The sequence below is a fragment of the Nyctereutes procyonoides genome, unplaced genomic scaffold, assembly GCF_905146905.1.
Source record: "Nyctereutes procyonoides isolate TBG_1078 unplaced genomic scaffold, NYPRO_anot_genome, whole genome shotgun sequence".
NCBI lineage: Eukaryota > Metazoa > Chordata > Mammalia > Carnivora > Canidae > Nyctereutes > Nyctereutes procyonoides.
The window spans coordinates 6855996-6869860 of NW_026575028.1; the positions used below are offsets into that span (position 1 = coordinate 6855996).

Sequence of the window (13865 nt, forward strand, 5' to 3'; positions counted from 1 at the left end):
TTCTAAAGCATATCCTGAGCCTGGACTGTGAGACACACTACCTCTAGCCCTCTGCCTTAACATCACCATAAGCCTTCTCATGGCCTTCTCTCCAAGTAAGCTGACAATTAAAGATAGAAAACACAGCTTAGGCAAGAGCCTGGATTATCTTATTTTGGAAAAAAAAGAATCAAGACATAAAGGAAAGATTCAGATGTCTCTCCCAGTCTCAGAAACATAGATGAACTGTCAGAGATCTGTAAAAAAATTCCAAAAATTCAAGGGAATGCAATGTATACTATCTTCCCTTCAACACACTTTAATCTGGTTGAGGAGACAAGGCTCAGACAAATGAGAACTTTAAAACTAAACAAATAGGGGCACCTGAGTGACTCAGGCAGGTAAGTGTCTGCCTTCAGCTCAGGTCATGATTCCAGGGTCCTGGGACCGAGCCCCACATCAGGCTCCCTGTTGTTGGGGAGACTGCTTCTCCCTCTCCATCTGCCATTCCCCTGCTTGTGCTCTCTGGCTCTTTCTGTCAAAATAAATAAATAAAATCTTAAAAAGAAACCTAAACAAATAACTGATTTTGGGGTATCTGGGTAGCTCAGTCAGTTACGCATCTGACTCTTGATTTCAGCTCAGATCATGATCTCAGGGTTGCGAGATTGAGCCCTTCATCAGGCTCCACGTCAGGCTCCGCAATGGGTATGGAGTTTGCTTAAGATTCTCTCTTTCCTTCTCCTTCTGCCCCTCCTCCCTTCTCTCTCTCTCTAAAAAAAATAAATAAAAAGAAAACCTAAATAAATAACAACAGATTGAAATAGGCAAGTCAAGGTGAGGAGGACCACAGAGTCAATTTTGTGTTGGCCACATATAGTGGATTTTTCTGGACAACCTCAATTTTAACAATCGGATTCATTGTTAGGTAACATGTCTTGGTTTTTCAGTTCAGAAAACAGAGTCACCATAATCGTATGTCGAAAAGTCAAAGAGATGATATGTGTAAGAGAACTTTAGGGGAGGGAGGAAAAAGTGGTCAGTGCAGGTAGGGGAGATCAGAGAGGGCTTCATGGAGGAGGCCATGATAGAGACTTGAGATGGTCCCCATCCTCCAAGTGAGCACACCCACTAGTCAGGTCCTTCCAAGGTTTGGCCTCTCAGCTGTCTTGCCTCCACTCCTACTTTGATCTCTCTTGAATCTGCTCCACTTGGGTCCTCCCTCTGCCTCTGTGTGGCACAGTGTTCCACCATCTATAATTTAGATGTGTGGCAGATGTGAGCAGTGACTGGAAGGCATGGAGAGAGGAGACTGTAAACAGCCCTCCCCCACTCCCACCCTGGTCACACGCAAAGCTCAGGCAGGCCCAGCATCTGCCCTGGGGCCCTTCATGCCAGGTGTCCTTCCCACACACCTACCAGACCCTAGGGCTTCTCAGCTCACAATGTGGTACCCAGATCTGGCAACAAGCAGCCACGCCAGAAACACCAGCTGCTCTGGGGTTTTTAGCCCCTGGGTCACTGCTGACCCACTGCCCAGGGGACTATTGCTCCTCTGTGGGATCAGAGCACCAAATCACAAATATTCACTGAGTTTGAGCTGTGGGCTAGACATAGACAATACGATAATGAAATAGAGAAAGTCTTTGCCATTGAGTTGATAATCCGACAGCTGAGTAAGAAGAAATTAGTTTATATATACTGGACACTGCACAGGGATCTGTCCCTCTCTGGGGGCCACAGGAGGGCTGGTGGTCATGGTTGAAAGTGGGCCGGCTTCCACCTGGGAATACTGTTCCTCCAACAGAGTACAACTTCTTCCCAACCACTCTAGTGGCCTTGGATCTAGCCTTCAGCCTTGCTCAAAACTTCACTTCCTCTAGGAAACCCTCCCCTACTAACCATATTTCATCATAAATCTCTATACCCTAGGAGGATAGAATACATGGCAGGACACATGCATCTGCAGAAATCTTGGGTGCCTCCTCCCCATGAAGTTACCCTGGTTCCCATTCTAACCATTACTCAAGAATAAAGTCCACATTGCTCACTCATTTTCATCTTCCTTCTGTAGGTCCTAGAGAGGCTGGTGCTAAAACTGTGTTTCCAAGCACAGGCTCTGGAGTCATGGGCCCTTCCTGCAGACGTTGACTTCACTACTTACTATCCTAGGAGATCAGGCACATTGTCTGTTTTGGTGAGCCTCCATTTTCCCCTTTATACATTGTATCAAATTATTCTACTCCAAGAGGTGATGTAATGGGAACTAAATAAGCTAATATAGGGACAAGGTCTAGTTCTGTGTCAGGTACATAGCACGTGCTCAAGAAGTCAAGGTTCTTTGGTGCCAGATCTGTATACAGTGCAAGCAGGTGTGACCTGGACCAACCTTGGCTTGGTTATGAGGAATAAGCCCTTTCTACTCCTAGGATGGCCAGTGGGAGAAAAGGCAAAGATGGCCCCTTACATCTGCTAAGCCACCCTGAATAGGGACCTGGCCTCAGAGTGAGGCATGTGGGGCCATCTGAACTTAGCCAATTAGAAGAGCACTGGGAAAGCTGGGGGTTTACAGGGTACCAACAATACTCTTGGCATGTCCCCAGCAGGCTCTGTGAACATAGAAAGGATGACAGGAGCAAAGGGCTGATGACAGTCCATCCCCCTGGTCAGGTCAACTTCTTGCCTTCATCACCATTCCCTCCATCACCACTCACCTCCACCCATCCAGGACAGAGAAGGAGAGCAGAGGGCCAGACAGGATGACTGCCGGGGGCAGCCTTCTTATGCCAGCCTGGCTTCTAGAAATAGCTCTGCCCACAGAGGAACTGGCCACTTCCCCAATCCTTCCTCTGGAGCAGCACTTCCCTCAAGTGGCAGAAGAGATAATTCTACTGAGACTGGCTTCTTCTCATTGGGAAAGGGAATAGTCTGGTAGCTGGCAGAGAGGTAGGGCAGTCTCTCAGATGATGTAGGGCAATCTCTACATAGCAAGCAAGTGGGCAGACTCCCTCAGGATTAGGTCCAGGAAGGGTTTCACTTGCCTTCCCTGGCAGAGCCCTCCACTGCCTGCCCACTGCACCCTAAGAAATGAAAAGCATGTGTGTGCTCTCACAGGTCGTCGGCCAAATCTGTTGACCCCTACAGAACTACTACCTATACTTTCTGTATTAACAAAACAAAACAAAACAAAACAAAAGTTTCTTAAATACTTAACAACTTTTGGTGCTAAATAAGTACCATGAATAGGTATTTTCAGAGCTCTCCTTGTGGATTTATTTTTTTTTTAAGATTTAATTTACTTATTTGAGAGAGAGTATGAGCAGGGGGAGGGGCAGAGGGAGAAGGAGGAGCAAATTCCCCTCTGTGCAGGGAGCCTGACACGGGGGGCTTGATTCCAGGATGCTGGGATCATGACCTGAGCCAAAGTTAGCCATTTAACCGACTGAGCCACCCAGGCACCCCTCCTTATAGATTTTGATATAAAATGTCTACATTCCTTCTTTCTTTCCCAAATATTTATTATGCACTTACTATGTGCTGGATTAATGAAGAGACAAAGACAAATTAGATGCAGTCCATCCCCTCTAAGGAGCACAGAGTCTAGAAGGGGAAACAGATCTATACCATTAAACCATGCCACAAAAGCAGTCAACTGTTATTACTAATAAAATAGAAATCCATTTAAACCCTGTGGAACCACAAAGGGGGAGCAGTTCATTCTGTTGAAGGTCTAGGGGCATATTAAGGGAGTGCTGGGGCTCTTGGGTCCTCTGGAAAGCTAGTGTGAGTCACCAAAACCTGGCAGCAAGCAGCTCACCCAAGGATGCCAGTGGCTCTGATGTCCAGCACGGTCAATATCCCTGGTAGGAACAGTTTTCTGATTGTCTAGCAATGCCAATTCAATAAGTATCTTTTAGTTCCTTCCTTGTGCAGACAGTGAAAATACAAGGATCCCACCCTGTTTTCTTGCCTCATCTGCACTTACTATGTCCCACTCATTGTTTCTGGAAATCTGGGTGTTTTGCAAATATATTCATGAAAGCCAGGATGAAAGATCCAAATTTGAGTAGAGGAGGCTCACAGAAAGTTTGGGTGTACACGCATTCACTCAAATGTAGCTGGAGCGGGGTGAGGGGGTTAAGGATGATGTGTACATGGGGTATAGAGAAGAAACTCCTTGAAACGAATGCAAAACATCTTAAGTGACTGAGTTAAGCACTTGGCATGTCTTAGGCTGAGAATAGTTGAGAAATGGTGTTTTAACCAAATGAGTTACGCTATGTTATGAAGGACTGAGCAAGGCACTGCTTTCCACCTTTTCAATTATGCACAATTTGTGTCACACACTTTTTGATGATCTGCCTTTTGCACTGGACCCCCAGCTCAATGGGCCGGTCCTGTTCACCTCCTAATTCTGTGGATAGCTGAGAACAGTCACTAAATAAAAATGAATGAATGTCCTTCACTGAATATAGAACGAAAGGAAGTGAGAGTCAGCACAGCCCCATGCTGGGAAGACTGCCCTAAAGGGGGGATTTCTGAAACCCTGGGATATACTTCCAATGAAGCATGTGCAATTGCCTTGATACAGAAACTCTTCAGAAGGGGTTAGCATTGGTACGTCTGGGCTGGTCAGGTGGGGTTCTGCATGGAGGCTAGGGCACATCCAGTCCCCGTTGCATGTTATGGATGCTGGGGCTTGATGCCAAGTGTTAGCAGCATTCAAGGTGTCCCCCACACAAGGCTGTGTTTTCTGAGAACTTGGAGTGCTGCACAAATACCCAACATCTGTGAATTTCCACAGTACCTTTCTCCAAGGAATTCCACACACTTACAGACATGATCTCATTCATCCTCTCATTCCCTCTGAGGCAGGGAGAGGACGAGCATGATTACCTCTGTTACATGTGTGGGGCAACAGACACAGAGAAGGAGAGAAACTTCCCCAAGGTTACACAGCAAATATTGGACTGCTGAAAAGGATAGTAGGTGGTCTGGCCTCCTGTCCTGCACTAGTTCCTTCTCCTGCCTTTGCCTTGACATTATGCTGCTAAGAGTTAAAGGCATTAAGGAAATGTATATATTATGAGGACTGTGGTATGATCATCATGAATGTCTGGTGAAATCCAATAAGACCACTAAGAAATAGTATTAGTCATTGCCCCAAGCCCTCTTCTTCTTCTTCCAGGTTTCTACTTCAATGATTAGGGGGAGCAGAAATAAAGAATAAAACAATAGTGGTGGGGAAGAGGTCATAACTCTACTGCTGAATTGGGGCCTGAGCAGTGCACTGGGCCCATCAGCTCCAGTGGGGGGTTGGGGGGGGGGGTAGGGATGGCTTTGGAACATTCAGTGCTTTGGGAAATTGTGAAAGGAAGGAAGCCTGTCCTTCTTGGGAGCCGGAGAAGCAAAGACCAGCTGAGTGCTACAAGAGGCCCGGGTCAAAGATAGTCCTTCACAGAGAGAACCAGTCACCCCTCTCTGCTTTAATCAGAGGGCTCTTTTAATTAACACAAAGCCCTGGTGACACCATCAACAATGATTTTCTTACAGTCAATTCCTAAAGCCCAACTGCCCCCAAACAAAGGCTTGACTCCTCTGCTCCCTTTTGAAGGAGTCTTAAAGTACTGACTAATCTAATCCCATCTGCACCTTCTCAAATCCTTGGGAACCTAGATATAAAGGGCTGAGATCAAAAAGGTGAAAATTTCAATTAGGCATGCTGCTTTATCCAAAGCTGGGGGACAATGGCACACAGCTTAATCTGGATTTGCAAATTTACTCTGCAAATAGGTCAAAGGGTAATAGAGCCTGGGTGGTGCCTAGTTCATCCAAGGCTGGCATTCTTCTGCACAATCCCTGGTCCTTCCCTTTGCTAAAGAGAAAACCCTGGCCCATGAGACAGTGCCCCTCCCTCATTAGAGCTCTTCAAGCACCAGGAATATCCCCAAGTCTCCACACACCTGGTCTCCTAAGCCCTGACCCTGTTGTCCAGCACAGGAAATGCAAATCTTAAAGGGCCGTGGCCTCAAATCGGTGATTCACCCTCTCCATGAAGAGAGTGAAGATGAAGTGAAAGCCACAGAGTGTACTGATTAGGGAGGTAACTAATGATATCTAGGGAGACCCATTTCAGAAGATCTGGGGAAGGAAACAGATGGCAAAGTTACGGAAGGGCAAATGGGATGTAAGGAGGCCAAGGTGGGAAGTTCCAGAAGAAGAGCAGTAAGAGGAAGACGGCTACTGGCATCAAGAACAGCATACTTGGGAGGTACAGATTGAAGGGGGCGTTTGTAAGATAGCAGGACTTTGACCCAGTTTTAGGGCAAGAACTGGAGATAAGGAGGGGTTAAAGATTATAAATGTGGAAGAAAAAATATCAATTTTGAGTAAAAGCCCAGGAGTAGACAGGGAGAGGTAGGGTCATGAGCCCAGAGACAAGTTTTTTGCAGGAGGTAGAAATTGGTTTCATTCCAATACTTTCTTGGTGGAAACTGGAATCCATGGTTCTAACTTCATGCCTGGTGTCTCAGGTCCTCACTAGGTGTGATCTTCAGGGCCAGGCCCCAACTCACCCATGGTGACTGAGGTCCTGCTCCTGAACTCTCACGGACTCTGCCCCACTCTTGTGACTGGTTCTTACCTTTCCTACAAACCCACTTGGGATTTCTGAGTTTGGCAGTCCTGCTGCTGGAGACCTGCTGCCTTGCAAGCCAGATGTGACACACTAACAGGTGGGCTGAGTCTCCCGCAAGGGTGCCCGTGGTGATGGGCAGGTCTAAGGACAGCTGCCAGGCCTGCTGTGGTCTTTGTCTTTCTCGTGGCCTCGCTTAGGATGTGACCCTGCTGAGTCGCCCGCCCCATGTCTGGCACATAGTAAACACTCAAGAAATAATTGTTGAACTTAAGCCTGCTTTGTATTCTTCCTCCCTTCTTGGAGGCTTCTGATGGAAAATGATTTTTTCTAAGCAAGGCAGCTAAAATGTTGCTTGTGTAAGATGCTGACATAAGACAGACTCCCAACGTGGGCAGTGTGTGAGCTTCGTTGTGACATGTTTAAGTCTCAGACCGCTTGCAGAAAGCAGCTCTCCATATGCCCTGCACAAGCAGACACAGCAGGGCAAAGTCAATTCTAAAATTACCTCGGCAGATTTTTGCTCTGAGAATCGACGAGCTGGCTGGACCTAGCGATGAAATCACTCCTTAACACAGGCACTTGCAACAGAGCTAACTTATGAGAGTCATGGAGACACGGAGGGGAAGGTGACAAGGGTCTCAAACCACCTTGAATCGGGTCCCAAAGCTGCCGGGATTGAAACCCACAGCTTTGGAACTGCCTGCCTCCCAGCCTCACTATTTTCTCACTCAGGATTCCCTGAAACAACACACTTAGAAAAAAAAAGCCAAATAAGAGTGAGTGCTCTGAAATGAGGGAATCCACAGTTGCTACTGACTTTGGATCTCCAGGAGGAAAACGAAGCAGCCAAATCTCTTGGCCAGCTTCATGTTAACATAACTTGGCCAGCTCTGCGGATTCCTGAAAGTCTCCTTCCTCCGCGGGGTGAAATTCTCCTTTGCTCTGTGCCTGGTCTGTCCTAGCTCAAGCTGGGGCATCAGCCAAGTTACCTCTGGGGTGAGAGTTTCAAAGGTGGCCACTTGAGGTTTCCTCCCATCCCCATGTCACCTTTTTGTGTGGCACTGCTTGGTGAGAAGAGGGACTGGGAGCTGAGGTGGGTGGGCCCCACGACTCCTACCATGGGGAAGAGGGTCCTTGGCCCCTCACTCTAGGCCTCAATTGACTCAAAGATTCAGGAAGAATTACCAATGTTCATTATACTTGGAACAAGTTATCCTGTTCTGGATATACAAAAAAGCCAGAAGCCTCATGAAAATCAGAAATTAGACTTAATATAATTTTGTAAGTTCTGGTTGTCGATGATCAGTCAGCAGGCATTTACTAAGTTACGTAGTTGAATAAACACCTACTTAGTCTCTGCACCACTCCAGAGACAGAGTACCTGGCAGTAAGGAGTCTGACAGGCTCCCCATCTTTGTGCTCGTTTCTGGGCATATATGCTAAAATTGGAATGACAGACTCCCCATCTTCAAGGAGCTGACATAAAGAGGGGAGAGGCAGTCAGCAAACAAGGAAGAAATAAATGAGTAAGACCATCTGGGGCACTGTCGGGTGCTATGGGGAAAACCACACAGGGGAAGGCAGGAGGACCACTAGAGCTAGGGCTGGCAAAGGTCTCTCTGAAGGAGTAATAAGCTGACAGCGGACTACAGAGAGCAGATGGCCAAAGAGGACACTAAGAAAGAACCTTCCAGAAGAACAAACAGCAAACCAAAGACCCCAGGATGGATATATTTCAGGGACAGAAAAGAGCAAATCCAGTTTGCATAGTGAACAAGGTGAAGTGTGGAAGGAGAGAGGGAGATGGGGGCCAGATCTTGTGGGGTCTTACAGACACAATGGAGGAGGCCTCTGGTAGGTTTTATGGGGGTGATATATACTGTCTGATCTATACTTCGGAAAGCTCATCTCAGCTAACATATGAAACTGGACTACAAGGGAATGAGGCCTCCAGACAGAGCAGGCAGGTAGTTCTCACAATAACCCAGGCAGGTGATGGGGGTCTGGACAAGGTTTGCAGGGAAGAGGAAGGAGGGTGAGAGGGTACAGAGAGGGATATATTTCAGTAGTAGAGCCAAAGGTACTTATTGTGGATTAGCTACACAGGGTACAAGGGAACAAGAAGAATCAAGGATGATTTCTAAGTTTTTGCCCTTATTTCTTTTTTATGTAAGCTATTCAAAAAAGATATATGCTCAAGCTGGAGATTTGTCATCTACAGTAAGATTCTTATCTTCTTTAGCCACTAACTCAGTAGTTGGTTGACATCGGGTTGGTACCGAATGCTGAATTCAAGGATATGCATAGACTCCTGGATTTATGTTGCCACTATGGTTCACTTAAGCCCCTCCTCTACGACAGGGGCTCAGAGATCCTTGGCACAGGCCAAGATCGGGTTTTGATAATTGCCATCACATAAGTTCAGGTCCTAGGGGCAGTTCGTAACACTCAGGTGTAGGGTGTGGCGTTCCCGCTGTGCAGTCTTACCGCAGAACCCCAGCCTCCCGAGCTAGCCTGGGTCCCAAGCTAGCAAGATGTCCATAGCCTTGGCGGTCTGCGAGTGATGACGAGAGGCCCTCTGCCCAGTGCCCATTCACAGACCAGGAGGTTATGAGGCAGACTGTGTGAGAGAAGAGTTGTCCAGGGAAGAGGGAGGTAACCTCAGAAAGCAGCAGAATGAAAACTGGCACTGCTGAGCTCCAGTCACAGTCACATAGCCATGTCCTTCTGAGTCCTTGTCCCCACCTGACCCTCTGGGACTCCTCCTCCTACGTGACCTGCCAGGGCTCAGCGACTCTGGCTGTGCCTCCTAATCGCAGCCTCTAAACTTCAGACAGGCCCAGTCTCACTTCTTGGGCACCTCTCTTCTCTATCTACACTCACCCATTTAGTGCGCTCAGAGAATCTTACGGCTGAGAAAGCCTCTAAATGCCGCTGACTCTCCAGCCTGAGTCTGTATCTGGCACAGAGTGTGGCATCAATCAGCATATGTTGTTCCCAAGTACCAGGCATTTTATAAGTGTACTTCTGCTTAGTCCTCTCAGGATCCTACAAGGTTGGTATTATGACACCCCTCTTTATAGATGAGGACAACGTGGCCCTAAACGTATCCAAGTGACTTCTCTTCAACTCTACATGGATCTGTAACAGCTCTCACCATGTCACATGTGCGCCACTAAATTCCAGACTTCCTCCCTAACCAGTATCTTTCCAGGTGTGCAGGCCAAAATCTTAGAGTCATCCTTGATTTCTTTCCCTCATATCTTGAACTCACTCCATCAGCAAATCCTAAGGGATTTGCCTTCAGAATAGAGCCAGAACAGGGACGTTTATCACCGGCTCTATGGCTAGCCCCCTTGTTCAGGACACGGTTTTCTCCCCAGGACCACTGCAATAGCCTCCTATTGATCCCCTGCTGAGTCCTTGCCCCCAACAGTCTGGTTGGCACAAAGCAACCAGGGTGACCATTCGAACATGTTAGTGACCATGTCAGTCACTGCTCAGAGTGCCCGTGACTTCTCATTTCATCCAGAGGAAAACCAGAGGCCTCCAAGGTCTATAGGCTCTACACATCTGACCCCAACCACCCGCCCCCACTCCTGCCTTTCCCTCTGGCTACTTCTTCCTCTCTCAAGAACTCTCTGGTCTGGTTGCAGTGGCCTCCTCTTCCTCATTGCTCTTTGAGCACAACACACCTGCTCTATCAGGGCCTTTGCACTCGCTGCTCCCTCTGCCTGTAACCCCTCACTCTCCCCATTGCTTGCCTTGCTCCTTCACTCATTTCTGCTCAATCGTCACTGTGCCAGAGAGGCCACTCCTGACCACCCTATCTGCCTCTTCAGTCTATCCCCTTGCTCTGCTTTATCTTCACAGTACATATTGCTACTGAACACATGATATATCTACTTGTTCACTTGTTTAATGTGTCTGTCACTACTAGACTGCAAATCCCTTGAGGGTAGAGACTTTATTCCTTTCCCTCATGGCTGCATCCCTAGGGCCTGGATCTGTGTCTGGCATAGAGTGAGGCCTCTTAATATGTGCTCTTGTTCTCCTGTACCAGGCACTTTACAAGTGTGCTCCTACTTAGCTCTCTCAAGATCCTGTAAGGTTGGTCATATGATGTCCCTCTATAAAGATGAGGAAGCTGAGAGGACAGTAAGCCAAACTGGCCAATATGACAAAGTCAGAGAGGGGCAGATCTGGGACTTGAACCAGTCCCATTTGGTTCTAAAGCTCTCTCCACTATAAAATAATGTTCCCCAAGGCTCACACCAGCCCCAAAGCTTCCAGGATCTCTGCTTCAATTCTAAGGAGATGGAGCATCAGTCAGACAGAGAGAGACAGAGATACAGGAACAGGAAGAGAAAGAGAAATAAAGAATGATGGAAAGTCCTGGGGCACTTGGGGGGGCTCAGCCGGTTAAGCATCTGCCTTCAGCTCAGGTCATGATCCTAGCTCTTGGGCTCCCAGCTCAGTGAGGAGTCTGTATCTCTCTCTCTCTCCTTCTGCCGTTCCCCCTACCTGTGGGCTGGCTCTCTTTCTGTCAAATAAATAAAATCTTTAAAAAGGACAGAAAGTCAGATGGAGGCAGTCTCCATGAATTCTTTTGGTGGAAGGTTGAGCTGTTCAGATCCACAAGCAGAATGGTGAGCCTGGCTTTCTAGGGCAATGTCAGGATCACTGAACTCCCCAGCATCCTCACAGAGCTTCAGAGGGACAAGCCTCAGGGGATCAGATTTTTCCTTCACTTGCCATTAACTAGTAGGCAAATCCCTTCCTCCCTTCTAGCCCCAATTTCCCATCTGTCAAATGAAGGGAATGACCTGATGGTGGTTCCAAAGCCTGGCTTTGGATATCAGAATCAACCTGGAGACATGGGAAGCACATGGCTTTCAATGCTTTATTCCTAGAAACAAACCGAGAAACAGACTCTTAACTATAGAGAATTGATGGTTACCAGAAGGGAGGGGAGGCAGGTGAATGGGGTGAAATACGTGATGGAGAGTAGGAGAGCACTTGTTGTGATGACCACCTGGTGATGTATGGAGGTGTTGAGTCACTATTCTGTATACCTGAAACTAATATGTTAACTCTACTGGAATTAAAATTTAAATACTTAATTAAAAATAAGCTTTAGAAACAAAACAAAACAAATCCCTAGAAGGATTTGATACTGGAAGTCTTTGGTAGGCAAGGAAATATGTATTTAACAAAAGTCAAACATCAAATCTGTGTGGGAGGTGGCATCATGGAATCATTGAGAGCATGGTCCCTGGGATCAGAGGTTGCCTGAATCTAATCCTGACCATAAGATTTTAGGACTTAATCTCTCGGAGGACCAGTCTCCTCATCAGAAAACTGGGGATGATAATATGAACACTGTCAAGGCCTGGTATGAAGATTAAGAGCACTGGTATTAATGGGGAGAACAGTTGGTATTTGTAAAGTCCATACTTAAGTGCTGTGTTAATTATCTGTTGAATAATTACTCATAGTTACGCAGCTAGGTTGCTGCCAGCAATGGACAACTTCTAATGGGTTTTTCTGGTTTCAATATTCCTAATTCCCTGCCCCACTACTTCTGAAAAGGAAAAGGAGACTGGCCCTCATTAAACTCTTGTCTTACAGTGGAGAGCACTCAAGCACCACTCCTGACTCACTACTGAATCAGCCTCAATGCGAATTAGGTCCTTTTAACTACAACTTCGAACAGCATGTCAAATCAGGCAGAGTTATTGATGTTGACATAGAACCACTGAATTGCCAGGTTGAAAAGGAACTTAAGATCACTGGTTAGCATTCTTTCCGAGCAGACATGGAAGTTTTACAAGATAATAATAACAACAACAACAAATTACAGGTCACAAAGCAAATCTCACAAGTATCCCCAAAATTAATATCATACATGCCACATTTTCTCAACAAAACTCAAGTCAATTAGAAATAGCCAAGACAACAATCTCCTCACCCCTATATCACTAGGGATGTAAAACATACTTCTAAATAACTCACAAGATAAAGAAATCAAAATAGAATTTTATTTTTTTTTTAAATAGAATTTTTAAATTATAAGGGCAGGGCTTTTGGTTGTTTTGTCCACTGATGAATTCACAGAACCTAGAATAGTGACTGGCATATAGATGTTTATTGAATTGAGGAAGGAATGAATAAATGAACAAGACAAATGATAATAAATGTACATGCTTTTATTATAAAGGAAATAAGACTAGAAATTGGTAAGTTAGACATTCAACAACAAAGAACAGAGTAAGCCCAAAGAAAGCAGAAAGGAGGGTGGTGCCTGGGTGGGTCAGTGAGTTAAGGATCCGACTTTTGATTTCAGCTCAGGTCATGATTTCAGGGTCATGATATCAAGCCCCACACTGGGCTCCATGCTCAGCATGGAATCTGCTTGAGATTCTCTCTCTCCCTCTCCTTCTGCCCCTCCTCCTGCTCATGCTCTCTCTCTCTCTCTCACTCTTTCTCAAATAAATAAATAAAATCTTAAAAAAAAGAAAAAGGAGAAAGAAGTAATAGAAGATGGGAATAAATGAAATAGAATACAAACAACAGAAAGGGTAAATTAAGCCAAAATCTGGTCTTTTTTTAAAGACTAATAAGCATCTGCCACACTGATCATATTTTTAAAAAGAAAGAAGACACAAACAATATTTGGAATCACAAAGGCAATAACACAGTTGCAGATGCAACAAAGATTAGGAACTTCAAAAGACAATTCTATGAAAAAATGCATACCAGTAAATTTGCAAATATGTACAAAATGGACAACTTCCTAGGAAAATAAAATTTAACAACACAGAATCAAGAAGATAAAAACCTTAATAGAATAGCACCAGCAAAAAGAATTCCAAAATTAAAAACCACCAACAAAAACCCAGCAGGTGGCCCAGACATTTTAAAAATGAATTTTATCAGACTTTGGAGAAACAAATAAGCTTGCCCTTTGAGAATATATTTCAGAAAATAAAAAAGAAGGAACAGTCTGAACTAATGACATGCAGCTTTTATAATCTTGGCACTACAACCAGACACAGCACAAGAAAAAGAAAACCTCTGGTCCAATGTCACTAATAAATATAGATGTAAATATCCTAATAAAATATAAGCAAACTGAATATGGCAATAGGCTAAAATAAGTACATAATGACCGTCTTGGTTTTTACCAGTTATGTATGTGCAGTTTAATGTCAGAGCTCTATCACTGAAGATCCTTGTATTCAAAGGT

The 13865-nt window shown here is 45.6% G+C and overlaps 1 protein-coding gene across 1 annotated transcript in view; it reads right to left on the reverse strand.

The window, feature by feature from the left end:
- The window catches only part of ANO2 (anoctamin 2), a 340992-nt gene that overhangs the window by 109754 nt on the left and 217373 nt on the right, over positions 1-13865 (reverse strand). The window lies entirely within an intron of this gene.